Here is a 19,205-nt window from a genome sequence, read left to right on the forward strand (position 1 = left end):
TGTATCGTATCAGCGTGTTATGCACTCTCATTGACACTAGTTTCAATAGCCGCAAGTAAATACATGTAAGTTTGTCTTCTAAGATGCTAAAAGCATCTTAAAAGTGTGTGTTCTTGAATCTAGAATCGATCAATGTTAATACGGCCAATCGGGTACAACTTTCAGTTGGTAGTAAGTGCCTTTTGATTTTTCTTATGACATCACTCTTCAAAACCTCTCCAATAGTCTGTACTGGTTCCACGCCAGATATTTTGATACTCAGCATATTAGTTACTGGGATTACTTTACTGCTTGCAACATAATTGCTACTTACTTTTGAAGAGTAGGTACTTCCATAGGCTGCATAGTGACACAACCACCTGCCACATCTACAATGAAACTTCCTGGCAGATTAAAACTGTGTGCCAGGGCAAAATTCGAACTCGGGATTTTTGACTTTCGCGGGCAAGAGGTCAACCGACTGATCTACCCAAGCACGACTCACAACGAAGCTATACTGGCAAGAGAGCTCATACTGCCAAGTGTTCTTTTTAAATTACAGTCGAAGTTTTAATCCCTGAGATAAGATCACATACCCTTTGAACACATCAAGTTTCATTTCGTATCCTTCTCTCCTTCGATGCAGTTTATTATTACATTCATCAATTTTTCAGTTTCACCGCTAACGTTCAGCAGATAAAGTAGAATGCAAAATAAAGTGTCTCGAAAATTGCAAAGAATTACAGAACATACAAACTACGTTTAACACATTGCACTTTCCAGTTGCTAAATTGAAGATGTGGCCACAGGGATGGGATTTCAAGCTTTCTGGTAACACGTCAGCCAGATAAAGATGTACATTCCCAGTGTGACTGTCAACAGCACATCTGATATGATTTGTGAGTCCACAGATGGAACTGCAAACAACAGGATATGGGGTAATGGAACAAAAAAGGGAAGGACTCTCCACCTAGTAAAAGAGTAACAGAAAAATTTATTTCCAAAATACTGGTGGAAACGACCGAAAGAACTAGCATTCCTCACAATTATAGGCTCGCATGTTCAAAGCCTGCGGGTTTGGGTTCTAAATCTTAGTGCTTGTGCAAATTACGACACTGTCAATGTTGTAAATGTTTATTGCTACTACAGTTTTTGTATTAATTGCAAGACATTATTAGGTAATTTTCAAATTTTCAGAACATAGTCTTTTGAACACTACATTTTTGTCAATTACAGTTACAGGGAATGTGTTAGAACTCTCCATTACATTGATTAAATATTACATTGAGTGCAGTAAACAATATAGCCAACTTAAGGCTATTCTTTGCATTGTGTAAGATCGAAATAAATAAGCACTCAGATATCGATAGCAACAATCTGAGGGCGAAACATGGGAGAACGATTCTAAGCATTGTTGTGAGACGATGTCTGTCTGCGAGAGTAACAGTAGTGTTAGTCGAGAGTTCGGAGACTGAAGACGTGTCACGCAGCCTTCACGTCGGTGATGGCTGATCTTACCACACTCAAAGCCTGGTTTCATTTATATGGCCAGGAGGGATTTAGATGGTTTAACTACGCTTGAAGATGGAATTCAAAGTAAAATTCGCAAGCATAGCGTAAAGCGCCATCGCAGGGTTACGCTTGTGACTGTTAGTCCGAATTTTCAATAATTCCATGTTTTGTTTGTCAGTTAAAGAAGCCTCATTTTCCTCCAAATAATAGTAATTATTCTCCTTATCTGATTCATAAATATGATGTGGTTACTAAATGTTAATGTAACTTTGAAATTGAAATAATTTGTTAATCTGGTACTCACCCAATATTGATACCTATAAGGTCATTGTCAGACATTTCGCCCTTATTAATACTTGTCAAACTATTATTGGTGTTGTGACTTGGCAAGACAGCCAAGTCACAATGAGAGGAAGCCGAAAGGCACGCGCTTAAGCTCACGCAGGCTGGCGCGAGGTCTGGAACAATTAAGGGAATTAATAGTAGCAAATAAAGTACGTAGTTGATGTAATACTTAACTTTAATCCACAATTGTAGAACATCTCTCTTGACGGTACATGCTATAACCACAATATAAAATAATATCAAATGCTATGGCCCCTTGCTAGGTCGTAGCAAATGACGTAGCTGAAGGCTATGCTAACTATCGTCTCGGCAAATGAGAGCGTAGTTGTCAGTGATCCATCTCTGGCTACGTCGGCTGTACAACTGGGGCCGAGTGCTAGTAAGTCTCTCTAGACCTGCCGTGTGGTGGCGCTCGGTCTGCTATCACTGACAGTGGCGACACGCGGGTCCGACGTATACTAATGGAGCGCGGCCGATTTAAAGGCTACCACCTAGCAAGTGTGGTGTCTGGCGGTGACACCACAATTGGTCATGATGATTTTTGAAGTTTTTAAATATACTTAATTTATTAATTTATGAAATGCCTTCTTATAAGTTATTTAGTAGTTGACAGGACCGAAGCAAACTCCTTTTATTAAATTCATTCTCAGTAACAATACGCTTTAGCTTCTGCTGCTGCTGCATGCTGCTGCAAATTGCTGTAAACCATACGGAAAAAGGTAGTCATCTAAAGATTTGAGTGCAAAACTTAGGGCTAAAACAGCCACACGGACATATCACAACATGTCATGTACTCTAATCCAGTAAGTTGCACAAGTCAGATTCGGCATCACTTGTAAATTCTTATTCAAATACGCAGTCAGATAGCTTAGATATCATTGTTACAGGTTCATTTGTTCCTGTAGTTTTTCATATTCAAATACGCAGTCAGATAGCTTATCCAAATGTTAGTTTTAAGCTTTTTATGTAACGATCTTTTGAGGGCTTAAATGACAGTGAAACTGACAGTCATACAACAGGCACACAGTGTTATGCAGTTTAGATTCCGATTACTGATACCTCAGGTTGTTTATCGAGTCCAGTTACCTGGGTCTTAAGCTAAAGTCATGTACTGAGAAAAACTAAGCTCCGAGTTATGGCCAATCAGGACCTCCTTCGAACCATATCATCATCTGCCAATGGTGTCAGTCAGATGCGATGCTGAGGGGCATGGATGTCAGTTCGCCCCTCTCCGGACCGTTGTCGGCTTTCTTAATCAGCTTTCTTAACCTTGAAGGCCCTACTTCTCACTCAAGTAGCTCCTTCGTTGGCATCACGATTCTGAGTGCTCCCCATTCCAGTCCTCCGCCGAAGGAAAAATCCCTGACAGTAGCTGGAATTGCACTCAGATCTTTCGCATAGTAGCCAGACATGCTGACTTGTGAGCTGTGGAGGAGAACACGATGTACTAAGCACTGATGTAAATGAAGTATTGTTCTCATTTCGTCTATTGCTGGAATTTATCCCACAGGTTTAGAGGGTCGGCATTTTAATTATTGAACTTGGGAATTTTAGTTTTAGAGGGTAAGTGGGTGCCCTTCCTGTCGTCACCCCTTCGCCTCCACCTCGGGACGGAATTTATGTACCTCAGCTCTCTATATCTAGGGTTAGCCCATTAGAAAATGTTTCTGAATCGTGTAACTGAGGTGGGATGTTGGAACTTAGTCTGAAGTGGGAAACTGACTAAAAACCACCGTCCAGGCTAGCCGCCAAAACAGCCATTGTTGTAAATCAGCCAGGCAATTCAATTCGGGCCATGCGCGCCTTACTGAATCTCGGAAGCGTCAGATTAGAGAATGCATTTATATGGACGGCTATTATTATTGTTCCAACGGCCTTGCCGCAGTGGATACACCTGTTCCCGGGAGATCACCGAAGTTAAGCGCTGTCGGGCGTGGTGTGCACTTGGGTGGGTGACCATCCAGGCCGCCATGCAGCGTTGCCATTTTTCGGGGTGCACTCAGCCTATCCGCATTCTCCACTGAGGATGATAAGGCGGTCGGATGGTCCCGGTAGACCACTCGTGGCCTGAAGACGAAGTACTATTATTATTGTTATTATTGTACTGAAACATGTAATATATTTTACTGCTATTTTAGTTAAAATTTTCGGCATCTGTTGAACGCTAAAAGTGAGTGAAACACAAGTTATGTTTTTTTGTCTCCTGTTATGGGATAGTTTCTCTAAAACTACTCAGTAAATAAATTAATAGCCCTCTATCCAAATTAAATAACCAAATTAATTTCAGATTACTACCTATGTGTGAAAATGTAGGAAACAAACACTAATTGTTACAAAACTAATGACAAATTCTCAGCCGGCCGAGGTGGCCGAGCGGTTCTAGGCGCTATAGTCTGGAACCGCGCGACCGCAACGGTCGCAGGTTCGAAACCCGCCTCGGGCATGGATGTGTGTGATGTCCTTAGGTTAGTTAGGTTTAAGTAGTTCTAAGGTCTAGGGGACTGATGACCTCATCAGTTAAGTCCCATAGTGCTCAGAGTCATTTGAACCATTTGAACAACTTCTTAGTTTCGACTCTGCGAAAGAGACATCTCATGTTCCTCTGGAAGTTGGTCCCATTGGCAGACTGAAAGTGAGGGGCCTGGCCTCCAACAACTAGTGTGTCGTAATAATCTTCCTAGCTGAAAGGTCCAGTGCCAAGACAGGTATCCTGAACGGACAGGCATTGTAAGAGACAATGTCTCATGAGCAGACGAAAGTCTCCCAGAGCACTGAAGGTGCTTTCGATAAGGACATGAATCTGAATGGGGGTGGGAAACAGAATGCACACACAGGCCGGGAAGAGTCTGTTGGACTCGAAGGATGTCAACAGGAGTTGTTGAAATTTTGTATGGCAGTGCCAGGTTGGTTCACAACAATTAATTTTCTTAACGAAGGGAGACATACAAGGGCACACATACAACCACTGTCGTTGGCTAAAATGTGATACCGCTCTTGTAGAGAAGTTCCGCTTTCTATCCCCGTCTCAGACAGAAATGAATAGAATTGGTTAATCATGGCAAATTGTTGAGAAGAAGGGAAATTGTTGTTATTCTCATAAACTTTCCGTTTATCGGCAATCACAATGTATACAGCAATTGGCTGAAGAGAATCCAGTGCTATCAGAGCCAGCAATAATTTTGAATAGGATACCAGATAGACACTTCGGTTTGGGTTGTCAGAGGGACAGATACTTTCACCTTAGAGCTGCAGAGACAGAAGACATCGCCTGAGAGCTCATCATAGTTGCCAGGGTTGAGCTTACGACTTTCAGCTATCACTGCAGCCATCCTCTGCACCTGGATCTTATAAGAATGATAGGAATAAGCTGAAATTATGTGAGTCGTGATGAGGGGACCGCGGAGTTTTCTGTTGCAAGTTAGAGTCATGTTTTACTAAAATTAATTCAAACAATCTGCTAATTAAACTCATCGTCTGTTTAGGTAAGGGTATTAGCTATTATCTGTACTTTTTGCCTTCTTTTCATTAGTGTTAATAAAGGTAAACGTGATTCGTTATACTCCGTGATGCGATACTACGATGTTGTTGTACATAGAGCAAAGTCCATAATACGATCTTAAAAGGTGTCACTGTAGTGTGGGTCCTTTCGTAGCTGACGGAATGTAGTTACTATTTACTTGTAATTAAAATCTGAAAATTCCATGAAATACAGATGTTACAAATGTGCTTGGCAATGATACTTAGCCAAAATTCGCTAATAGCACGATTAAACAAACATCGCATCACAACTTCCTACGGACCATGTTTAAGTTTATTAAGCATCTGGAGGCTGTGGATACGCACAAAAGAAAATCATTAGTCTGTTGACTAATTCCACAATCATTTTGGGTTACGTGGACCAACTTCATTGTATCATTTCATTCCAGTTACAGATACCTATACCAAGGTCATGCCCTGTGCTTTTTGTAATTCATTTGAATCTTTGTGCTCTTTGTTATATGGACCTACTTAATTGTATCATGTCATTTCCAATCCCAGCCACCTGTACCAAGGTCATACCTCGTGCTTTTTATAATTCATTTGAATCTTCGTCGACTTTCTTATTGATTGTTGTAACTGTTTAATGATTGGAATCCAAGTAAATTAATTTACTGATAAACAGGTTGTTTCGTAGTTTGCTAAACCCCTCTCTCTTTATGTCCATGTATGCTGTGATATCCGTATTTTATAAGTCATTGGGCCACTTCAGGTGCTTATTAGTTTCCATTGCACAACTTCTTTCTTAATATTTCATATGGTCATGTAATCGACTGTACTCTTGCCTAAGCATATGACTGTATGAATTAATTTTAGGAAACCATGACCCTAGTTTGCAACAATGCAACAAAGAACTTCGCGGTCCTCTCGCCACGACTAATGCCAATGCGGCGTATTCTTACCATCGTCTTAAGATTCAGGTGCAGAGGATGGATGCAGTGATACTTAAAAGTCGTACGTTCAGACCTGACTTCTATCATGAGATCCAGGACGACTTCTTTCCCCCCCCCCCTTTCCCCCGTCCCCCTTACCCCTGCAGATCTAAGGTGGTACATCTCTCCCTTTGACGGCACAAGAAGAAGTATATATCTATTATCCTACTTAAAATTCTTACTGGATCGCCAGCACCCCATTCTCTTCAGCCAAACGCTGTAGACCTTACGAATTCAGGCTAATGAGGCGTTTAGAACAATAACAACAATTTTCCTTGTCCTCTGGCGTGTACCATAATTAATCAGCACTGCTCGTTTCTCTCTCAGAAAGGGAGGGGTTGGAAAGCAGAAATTCCCTCGCATCATGAGACCGCTTTCTATTACAAGGGCTCTCCATATGCACTTACAAGGCTGCCCCGTGCGACGAAAATAATTTTTGTAAAGTAACCAAGGACTGTTTTACAGAAGAACGACGCCTGCTGACTTCCTTTGAGTCCAGGAAATTCCTCTCAGCCCGAGTTCATCGTGTTTCCCACCTCTTTGCTTGTTTTATCACGCCTTCATGGTGTTACAATTTTAATGGTCAGCCGTTTAAATGAAAAGTGTGCTGTTCTCTTAGGCTATGGACAGTGGATACCAAGAAATAATTTTTTTCATCATGTAATAAAAAGTGAAGTCGAATTACGACCAGCACCAATACCCTGAGTTGTGTCAGAGACCACAGATGCACGAGACTCTCAAACGCATCCCAGGCCGAGGTACCTGTAATGGATGAAGCCATGAACAAACTATGACATTAAGACAACAGCCGAAGTCCGGGCAGAGGCTACAGGCAGGGTGTCACTATGAACAGCTGACAATAGGTTACTGGATCTGGATTGGCCATACGGCGTTTACTCCCGGCTCCATACCACACACAAAGAAGACTTACATGATGCAGCGCCAGAGTCAACTCGGACGTTGAGTAGCTTTCTGTGATGTTCGGCGATGAGTTTCTATTCGTGGCTACCAGATAGAGGCCATCGTGTGGGTGGACCGATGAAAAGTCACATGTGGCAGGGTCCTGGGCTGGGAATGATAACAGGACTCTTTCGGTACTTGCTGAAGGAAGGCTGAATGCTCGCCAGTGCATAGCACTAACGGTAAACGCCTTTTTATAATTCCCATGACCAGGGTACTAAAGGGCACATTCCAGCTGGATAATGTAACACTCCACACAGTCGTAACACCCACAAACCTCTGAGACATGTACGGATTACTGAATACCCTACCCTGTTTTCTGATTTATCTCCTCTCTGGGATGCGATAGGAAGGCGTATATTTTAATACCAGCCTCAGCCAGAAATCTTCATTATCTGTGCAACACTTGTTTCAGTTATGGTAAGCAATTCCTCAGATGAGATTTGGGCCTGCTTCCATGTCACAGCGAATATAAGAGTGTATTCGTGCCAGTGTACCACACGTCGTACTGATGATGATAATAAACAACAGTTCTACATCTACATCCTTACGCCGCAAGGCACTTGATGGTGTATGGCGGAGGGTACCTTGAGTACCTCTATCGGTTCTCCCTTCTATTCCAGTCTCGTATTGTTCGCGAAAAGATAGATTGTGGGTATGCCTCTGTGTGGGCTCCAATCTCTCTAATTTTATCCTCATGGTCTCTTCGCGAGATATACGTAGGAGGGAGCAATAGACTGGTCGACTCCTCGCTGAAGGTATGTTCTCGAAACTTCAACAAAAGTCCGTACCTAGCTACTGAGCGCCTCTCTTGGAGAGTCTTCCACTGGAGTTTATCATCTCTGTAACGGTTTCGCAATTATTAAATGATCCTGTAACGAAGCGTGCTGCTCTCCGTTGGAAGTTCTCTGTCTCTTTTATCAACCCTATATGGTACGGATCCCACACAAATTCCGAATGGAATGAAATTTTGATAATGTCCTACCTGTTATGTGATGACCATCTCTACAGAGTTGCACAAATATTCCACTACTGTTTCAGTGTGTAATACTTTTCCATTTAGTTCGTGTATTTTCTGAAAGTATTTATCTGGAGTTTTCAATAGATGAAAGAGAAATGTGATGCTACACGATAATGCTGAAGATCAGTGGGTTAATCGGACAACCAATCTGGAGCCACTGACAGATCAGGGGAAAATATGAATTCAATGTACAACTTGACCAAAGAAGGAATAGATTGATCGGACAAGTGGCGCGGGAACCACTTGGCAGTGGTAAGTGGCTGGGGGTTGTCTTGGGGTTACTTTCTAAGCAAATGAAATTCAGTTTATTAATCAGTACAAACAAGTCAAAATGCGTGCAGAATAAGCAATGACTTAGGAACTCAGCGCTCACAGTATCAAAATTATTTAGTAAACCATGAGCTGCTGACACTGGGGAATTATGAAGTGCGTTCGAAGTGCGATCCGATAATGAACACCACAACTGGAAGTTCAGTTAAAGAGATTTTCATATCTTTAAAAATTGCTATCACATGAAATGAACAGGTAGCTACAAGGTAGGTAGCTGCAAAGAAGCCTTGGGTAAAAGACGAAATAAACAACAAAAACATCTTGGTTCCAATATAAGTCACTTAAGAATGATGCAAGTAGTAGATGAGGGGAAGCCGAGGTTAAATGGCTGCAGGAAAGATGCGAAGAAAAAGAAATAGGTGATATCGTCGGAGCGACTGATTCATTTTATAGAAAATTTAAAAAAAAGTCCGATGAAACTGCAGGTAAAGGTGTCAAAAACAACCGTACAACAGGATTTACAGTGTCAAAAACATAGAAGAGAGCGGATACGACGGGACTTAGGAATACTCTTGATGTACGGATATCGTCTTTGACACGTAACAAAACGTCCTGGATCCCGAGTTCGAACCCAAACACCGCTTTAGTCCCGAATAAAAATCATCAATAATGGCGACCACACAGTACCTCCATAAGAAGTCACCCGCCTTTTGACAATCAGCCTTGCCAAAGAGGGCGGAGGAGCGGATAGAGGTTCAGGGCACTCTCTTGACCCTGGGGTGGGTAATTCACCATCAAACGTGGAGGAATCTCCAATGATCAAAGGCATGGCTGAACGCAATGGAAACCACTGCACTAAACAGAACGTAAATCCACTGGACAAGTGGCCTGTAACTGCTGAAGTGTCATGATGATCTCTCCATTGGCAAAAGATTCCGGATTATTCCTCCATTCGGATCTCTGGGAGTGGACTGCCAAGGGGGAGGTGGTCATGAGAAAAATGAATAACCAGTGAAGGGATAACGTTCTAAGTGTATGAGCATGGAACGCTCGAAGTTTGAAGTTGGCGGGAAAGCTTAACAATCTGAAAAGGGAAATGCTAGGGCTAAATCTAAACATAGTGGGGGTTAGTGAAGTCAACTGAAAGATGACAAGGATTTCTGTTCAGAGGAGTATAGGGTAATATCATCAGAAAATGGTACAACGCGGGTAGGATTCAGTATAAATAGGAAAGTAGCTACTGTGAACTTTTCAGTGACAGAGCTGTTCACATTAGATTCGACAGCACACCAACGCTGACAACGATATATCAGCCATAAATGCTATTGTTAACAGACATCTAAGCACTTAGAACTTTCAGTGCGTTAAGGGAGATGAAAATCTAATAATCATAGTGTGTTGCAAAGCGGTTTCGGGCGAAAGAATAGAAGAAATGGTTGAAATGGCTCTGAGCACTTTAGGACTTAACTTCTGAGGTCATCAGTCCCCTAGAACTTAGAAGTACTTAAACCTAACTAGCCTAAGGACAGCACACACATCCATGCCCGAGGCAGTATTCGAACCTGCGACCGTAGCGGTCGCGCGGTTCCAGACTGTAGGAACAGAAGAAAACTTTACGAAAGAACGTGGGCTTGACATTAGGGATCAGAGAGGAGGAAGATCAGATGAGTTCCTCAATATGTTTCACGCGGTAATAGCGAATACGCCGTACAAGAGTCACAGAAGGAGAAGATATATTTCGAAAAAACCGCGAAATACGGTAAGATTCCACCTGCACTACATCATGGTCAGAAAGACCAGATATTGTATTGTTAGAGGCACCCAGGAGAGCATATAGGCCGAAATCACAATTTAGTGATAATAAAGAGAAGACTGAAGACAATCATCCGAAAGGACCTGTGTGGAGGGGAATGTGGTATTAAAACACTGAGGAAGGAAGGATGAGCCTTGTTTGAAGTTCGCTAACGATGTGGATACTGCGGTAAGGAATAACATAGTTGGCAGTACGGTTCAATAGGAGTGAACATCTTTGGGAACAAAAGTCACATACGTCGGAAAGACAACCATAGGCATTAGAAGAGACAACGTGGGATAAGGAGGAAATACTTCAACTGATTGACGAAAGTACAAAAACTTTCAGGAATTCAGCAACATGAATCACTAACGAATGAAATAGACGGGAACAGCTGGGAAGCCAAGGCGAAAAGGTTGCTGGAATGATGCGAAGAAACTGAAATTATCGTCGGAAAGGTTGATTCAGCATACAGAAAAGTCAAAACAATTTCACATGAAATTAAAAGCACGGGCGAAAGCATTAAGAGTGCAATGCAGATTCCATTTTTAAAAGCAGAGGAGAGTGCAGGTTGTCAGAAAGAGTCCATTGAAGGCCTTCTTGAGGGTGAGCAGTAGTCTGATGACAATTGGCGTACGCTTGGTAGGGGATCCAGCATTAGGGTAATAAATTCAAATACTGTGGAAGACTTAAGATCAAATAAGGCCGAAGGGTTAGATAACATCCTGCCGGAATTTCTAAGATCGTTGGAGAAAGTGGCAACCAAACTGCTATTCAAACTGGTGTGTAGAATCAATGAGACCAGACTAACTACCAGTCTTCAGGAAAAATCACAGTTCTGCAAATGGCGCGTGCTGGTAAGTTCGTGAACTGCCGCACATTGAGATTCATAGGATGCACAACCAAATTTCTGACAAGAAAAATATACCGAATAAAGGAAAAGAAAATTGAGGATCTGTCATTTGACGATTAGTTTGGCTTCAGGGAAGATATCTGCACAAGAGAAGCAGTCCTGATATTGCGCTTGATAATGCAAGCAAAAATCTAAATATCCCTGTAGGATTTGTCGACCAACAATCGTCGGTGACGTTGAAGTCAAGAGTGGTAACATTAACAGTACAATGGGAAATCCACTCTTAAACGCAGAACAGTGTGTGTGAATTCCGAAGGGACCAAACTGCTGAGACCATCAGTCCAAACGCAGATGACAGAGCAGATACGTGGAATGAGTACATTGAAGGCCTCTGTGATTGGGAGGACTTGTCTGCTGACGTGTTAAAAGAAGAAATGTAAGTCCATAGGGATGACATAGTAGACCCAGTAGTAATCAGAATTTAAAAGAGCTCTGGAAGACTTGTGATCACACAGGAGGAAAAGATAACAGTCCATCGGAATTTCTAGTCACTCGGGGAAGTGGCATCCAAACGACTATTCAAGTTAGTATGTAGAGTCTGCGAGACTGGAGACATAGCTCCTGACTTTCGGAAAAAGGCAGCAAGGGCGGTTAAGTGGGAAAACTAAGGCACAATCAGCTTCACAGCTCATGTATCGAAGCTGCTGACGATAATAATATGCAGAAGAGTGGAAGAGAAAATTGGGCATCAATTAGCTGGCGATCAGTTTGGCCTTACAACAAGGTAAAAGCATGACTGTACCTTCGCAGCACAGCGTTGTATGGTAGTCAATAACGGAGTGTGGGAAACCTGGGACAGAAGAGAATCGAAGCGTTTGAGATGTAGTGCTACAGAAAAATGTGGAAAATTAGATGGACTGACAAGATAAGAATTGAGAAGGTACGCCGTAGAATAGGTGAAGAAAGGAACATATGGAAAATTCTGACAAGAGGAATGGATAGCGTAGCAGGAAATGTGTTATAGCATCAGGGAATTGAAATGAAATGTCGTGTGGCTAGGGCCTATCGTCGTGTAGACCGTTCGCCTGGTGCAGGTCTTTCGATTTGACGCCACTTCGGCGACCTGCGCGTCGATGGGGATGAAATGATGATGATTAGGACAACACAACACCCAGTCCCTGAGCGGAGAAAATCTCCGACCCAGCCGGGAATCGAACCCGGGCCCTTGGGATTGACACTCTGTCACGCTGACCACTCGGCTACCGGGGCGGACATCAGGGAATTAACTCCACTGTATCAGAGGGAGACGTAGAGAGTAAAAACTATACAGGAAGACAGACATTGGAATTCATCCAACGAATAATTGAGGAAGTTGACTGCAAGTGCTACTGTGAAACACTAAAGCAGTGAGAATAACGACTGCCTAAAAAAAATAAAAAATAAAAAATAAAAATAAGTGATGTGAGAAAGATTGCAAGCTTCAAAGCTTCGCTTTCAGAAGCGCAGAAGATTGTGATTATGTATCAGTGCCTTGATCGTATTAACTGTATAAATAACGTTTCATGGAATTTAGGCCTCACCCGCGCAGATGCTCTGTTTCTAACCTGAGTGCCCACCGGGTACTCTCCGACGGACGAGTACTTAACGCTACTAATCGTAATTGCGACGTTACCTTACTGTCTTAGTTGGCCTTTTACACTACTAAACTACGGGAGAAGGAAAATTTGTTTTATGTATCTGTTCGGTTCCCTTTTCCTTTTCATCAGCTGGTTTCATGACGACAACCAATATAATAATCGGAGCCACTACGACCAATGTGGAATTTCTCTCCAGTTAGTATACAAATGCACACTGCCGAAGGCAGAAGTTCGTAATTATTGTTTAGTCGGAAATGGAAAACGAGCGATGATATAGCGTCAATAAATATTGGCTGTTGTAGAGTAGCCCCCGTTGCCGTGGAAAATGCAGCATTAAATCAGCTAACAGTATCTCTCCACTGTTCCGGAAAATTTCACTTCAAAATATCAGTTGATTACAGTCGGCATAATATCGTTTGCACTAATTATCAGATGAGCTAGCGAATATCCATTACTGGTAATTACGATTATTAAAGAATAATGTGATGAGTGCAAGAGATTCCCGTGGAGGCTTACTGAAATCTCGGCTAGTTAATCCGTATTATTTATTAGAAATGAGTTTGTTTTATTTAATTCATGTTTTGCGTATACATAAATTGTCGGAGAAGGTAAGTTCCTGCTTTCGACGAGCGTTACAAACAACCTGTCCAGTTGTGAAAACATATCGTTTTTTTTTTCGCCGGCCGCGGTGGTCTCGTGGTTCTAGGCGCGCAGTCCGGAACCGTGCGACTGCTACGGTCGCAGGTTCGAATCCTGCCTCGGGCATGGATGTGTGTGATGTCCTTAGGTTAGTTAGGTTTAAGTAGTTCTAAGTTCTAGGGGACTGATGACCACAGCTGTTAAGTCCCATAGTGCTCAGAGCCATATCGTTTTTCGGCCTTCACTTTGTTCACCAACCACTCAAGTATATCCTTAATCTTCCTGCTCAGATTAATCATCGCTGTGGCGAACTGGACAGCCGTTCAGTGAATCATCCATGTGAGTTTTCTTCCTCTTGTCTGGAAATGGCTCCACGCTCGTGGCGTACGCTCAAGAACGTTTTCAGCTTTTCAAGCATCCAAACGGCTACACAGCGAAGAACAGCTGCAACGTTTATTCATTTCCTCTGAGTGTTCGAATGAAATATAATGGACAGACGTAAAACTGTAAATAGAATGTGATCTACACATTCACTTTGGACCTGCCATTTACGCCGGCAAGCAATGGCACAATCATCACTTATACAAAGAATGAACCGAATTTTTTATCATTCAGTTTCAGTTTTTACTCCATAAAAGATGACGAATATTACAAAACTCCGCTGATAGCACTGACGGTGAAGAAGGATGTAGTGGTATCTGTTGTCTTGGACAACTGGTCTGGCATTCTAACCTCACTTTGTATGCGTTACATATCGATGACTACGAGGCACTCTGCACTCCGTCCTCTGCATGCAAAGGCATCTTTCACTGCTGGATATGGCCTCGGAGGAAGTTGGCAATGATAAAAAAAGGACATCACCCCAGACGATATCCTTGACAGATATTTTGCAACGGGATTCTAAACTTTTACGAAAACCATAAGAAAAAAATGGCTCTGAGCACTATGCGACTTAACTTCTGAGGTCATCAGTCGCCTAGAACTTAGAGCTAATTAAACCTAACTAACATAAAGACATCACACACATCCATGCCCGAGGCAGGATTCGAACCTGCGACCGTAGCGGCCGCTCTGTTCCAGACTGTAGCGCCTAGAACCGCACGGCCACTCCGGCCGGCAAAACCATAAGAAATGCACACTAGCTACACTTGGCACACTGGTCACTCCACTCATTAGATAAAAACTGCTGACTAAGTTTTTCACGTCTAACTTTTGTAACAACAGTGGAAGGTAATCTGGAAACTAAAAACCTCTATTTTAACACTCAATGCAACGAAGAGAGAAACCAAGTTAAGCTCGGTCGCTTAATTTTAGCTTTCATACTATCTAAGAAATTTTTAGCAAATAAGCCACCGAAGGTTATTTGAGTCCAAATATTTCTCCCTTTCAAGTAAGTAGAGGACAAAAAAACGCCATTACTATAGGAGAAAGAATCTGATTTTATCAAACAAGTAACTTCGTTGAGCAATAGAATAAACGGATCACTTTTTCGAAATCCTCTATTCACCTCCTGTTCCAACTTTGGCACAAAGATGCCTACAACCTTCCTCTGTAATGATGCAAAAGCGTGGCACTCTACGACGCCACCGTCGTGCTAGATGACGTGTCAAATAACAAGATGTCGACACGTACGAAAAAAATGCCTCAGCTCAGTTCACATTACGTGTAATGTGGGTTAATGAAGGCAAATTCGCACCTAACATCACCACATTTCTATCCAACGCCAATTTGGACATGTCATACTATGGGAAGGTCGTCAAACCCCTTCTTACACACATTTCACCCCTCCTTTTGACGCCTCTGCGATGGCCAAAATCGCAGCGCCCAACGTTGAAATCATGCTGTTTTCTTACGAGTGGGTGAGGAGACATTCCAGACACACTGCCGTTAAAAATGACTATAAAAAGGCCTTAGAAGGTGGCATACAGGGCGTCAGTGAAACCACCTCTTTCCCTGGGAAGTCGATTCCTAAGCATTCTGCAGTCGAAAATAAGAGTCTGCAGTGAAGTGAGTACCAGGAAGATGTTCTTGACAAACTTTAACATTGATGACACCCTCGGACATTTCAGTCCTTCGCTAAGGACACTGTGGCACTGTAACCCCGTTGAACGTGATCGCACACCTTTGGAATGCAGAACGACAGCAATTTTTGTTCTCGTTGCGGGTTGGAACCACCAGCGACCGTTAAAAACCATTCGACGAATTTTGTACGTGATGCGGAGCAGCAAAGCATGTTCAGTGCTTCAACTTTTCTAGTCAGTTCTATTTTGCGTCCTCCTACAGCGTGGTCACAGAGGGGGGTGACATTGATACATGCATGAATAAAATAGCAAGGGACCCTCCAAGTCTCTCGACTTCAGAAACAACCATCGGTGCCACGCAGCCAAATTTCTCGAGAATTTTAAAAATGTGATTTACAGAGGAAACCTGTGGAAGTAGACACTGGTTCCTGCAGGCAGACTATCAGTTGACTCCCCTCTAATACCATTTGCCTGCCTAAAGGCATCTAGAACTACGTCGCAGGTATTCTCTGTAAAGGCACATTTTTCAAATTCTCAGTAAATGTGGGTGGTTGCCTCCGAGGGCTTTGTCGAACATCGAGATTTTAAAGGGACTCTTCGCATTTTCATTCAGGCATGTGTCAATGTCGCACCTCTCTGTAAACATGCCACAGGAAGATATGAAACAGGAGGGCTGAAGAAGAATAAAGACACTTTGCTGCATTGGATCACTCTCAAATTTTGTCGAATGTTTTTCAACAGTCTCAGTCCTCCCACCTCCACTGTAAGAGACATTTTCTTTGTCTGTCTCTGAACACAGAAAATGGCAGATACAGTGCTATATTTCAAAAAACAGTGACCACAAGGAAAACTGCAAACTTATAACCAGTTTGTAAGACGTGAGAAACCTGCTTGACTTGCAAATGATGAATAAGACACCAGCCTGACACTCCCAGAAGACGCCTTGTAACTAGAGCAAAATGCATCTGAGTGCACAAGTTACATAAAATAATGTGCAGGATGCAAAAGGCGTTTTGCTTTTAAACTAGCGCAGTTTTATTACAGATTTCTTCATATCACTCTCTTGCGCGAATATCTCACAAGTGATAGTTTACTTTGAAACTAAAATACACGATCAAAAGCATCCAGACACCTGGCTGAAAATGACTTACAAGTTCGTGGCGCTCTCCATCGGTAATACTGGAATTCAGTATGGTGTTGGCCCATCCTTGAAGTCAGCTTCCGCTTTCGCAGACATACGTTCAATCAGGTGCTGGAAAGATTCTTGGAGAATGGCAGCCCATTCTTCACGGAGTGCTGCACTGAGGAGAGGTATCGATGTCGGTCGGTGAGGCCTGGCGTTCCAAAACATAGGATTCAGGTCAGGACTCTGTGCAGGCCAGTCCATTACAGTGATGTTACAGACGTGTAATCACTCCGCGCGCATTATGAACAGGTGCTCGATCGTGTTGAAAGATGCAGTCGCCATCCCCGAAATGCACTCCAACTGTGAGAAGCAAGAAGGTGCTTAAAACATCAATGTAGGCCTGTACTGTGATAGTGTCCTTCATGAAAAACTCGACCACACCATAACACCACTGCCTTCGAATTTTACTGCTGGCACTATACACGCTAGCAGATGGCGTTCATCGGCTATTCACCACACCCAAATCGTGCCATCGGATAGACACATTGTGTACCGTGATTCGTCACTCCACACAACGTTTTTCCACTGTTCTGTCGTCCAGTGTTTACGCTTCTTACACCAAGCGAGCCGTCGTTTGACATTTACCGCCATGATGTGTGGCTTATGAGCAGCCTCTCGACCATGAAATCCAAGTTGTCTCACCTCCCGCCTAAGTGGCATAGTGCCTGCAATGGATCCTGATACAGTTTGAAATTCCTGTGTGATGATCTGGGTAAATGTCTCCCAATTACGAATTACGAGCCTCTTCGACTGTCGGCATTCTCTGTCACTCAACTGACGAGGTCGGCCTGTACCCTTTTGTTCTGTACGTGTCCCTTCACGTTTCCATTTCACTACCACGTCGGAAACAGTGGTCCTAGGGATATTTAGGAGAGTGGAAGTCTCGCGTACAGAAGTATGACACAAGCAACACCCAGTCACCTGACCACGATAATGACTACTGAGGTCGCTGATGTGGAGTACCTGGCAGTAAGTGGCAGCTCAACGCATCTAATATGAAAAATGTATGTTTTTGGGGGTGTCCGGATACTTTTGGTCACATAGTGTAAGTGATGACCCCTTGTGCACCAACAGCGTCAATATGTATTTCAAAGATTATCCCTGGGGCACAAGATTGTAAACATTACCATACACACCATATAAAAACCGGCTGTTACACTCTTTATCCAGACAGATGCCTGGGACACGTGCAGTGAACTACACACTCTCGATCACAGGATTTTCTGCTGTACTGTCTCAGCTGTTTAGCAAACTAGTGAACAAAGGCTGAGCGAAATTAATCGAACCGCACCAAACCATTCCGATGGAACAACTATCACGGTAACAGACTTTAAGTAATTCCCTGCAAGAGATTTGCCGCTACAACGATAGTCGCCCACACAGCTCACTCCATCTGTCACCTGTGACACACCGAGAAACTGTGATGTGTAACATACAACTGGGACCAATATCAAATAACAAGGAAAACGCCTAAATGTAAATCATAGCATCAGACAGCATGAAAAAATTCTGACTAGTGTCAGAAAACAGGCAGCACAAAGTACTGTTTAAGAACAAAATTAAACCGATGGGCTTCTTTTCACCATTAAGGAGCAGGAACACAGCGTGTCGAAATGTGGGAAAGACAGCTGCAGCAGTCAGGCGAATGAGGCATCCGTTTAGAATGGAGCCTGCTTCCCGGGAACACCCAGCCACAACGAACCTCCAGCTGCGATTACAAACATCATAAATGTGGAAATTAGATGACTTATCACGAGTTAAATAGAAATAAAAGGTTCATATCTATAAGTCCATGTCACCCTTAGTCGGAACCCAATAGCGTGGTTCAACACTGCAGGATATGCAGTCGAATTCTACTATTCGGAATATTTTCAAAAAATTTTTGTCTTCATCGTGGATGTGATGCAGTCTCCTACAACCTGTCACTATCTCAGAAGTGTCATTTCTGTAGTTTGTGCTCTGCCCATGTCGTTGCCTTTTGTGGTCCATATTTCGTTACCGCACAGAAAAGTTGGGATTGCCATTGTCTTGTAGAATATCACTTGGCTTTCTGTGATGTAGGATTTTGGCAGTATTCTTCTGATTGTGTCACAATTGAAAAACTATATAAGTTGTTCTAATACCCCCTCCCACCCCCATAATCAAGTATGATATAACAGTCGAGATGATAGAAGTTCTGTATTCCTTTGAGAGGGATGGCATTAAGAATATCTTTGATCTTGTATAGCCTTTTAATTCAAAGCATATACTCTAAGATTTATGGCTTGACTGTTTCTTTTAAGTGTCTTCAGAGGAGTCCATAACGGTCTGATTACATCTGTACTGCTGGGCATGAATACCTGCCGGTGATTTTTCTCTCTATTGTTTCAGTATGTCGTCAAAGCATCGAATGAATAAAATGGAGACTTTTAGAAACCTTACCAACTTCTTGATAAGTTAATGCAAGCCTTATGGTCTCGTTGTTGAAACTGAGTGAGAGAACAGCAGTGTGGCTGTACAAAGTTTCAGTAATAACTTCCAG

The sequence above is a fragment of the Schistocerca americana genome, chromosome 4 (assembly GCF_021461395.2).
Source record: "Schistocerca americana isolate TAMUIC-IGC-003095 chromosome 4, iqSchAmer2.1, whole genome shotgun sequence".
In the NCBI taxonomy this organism is placed as follows: domain Eukaryota; kingdom Metazoa; phylum Arthropoda; class Insecta; order Orthoptera; family Acrididae; genus Schistocerca; species Schistocerca americana.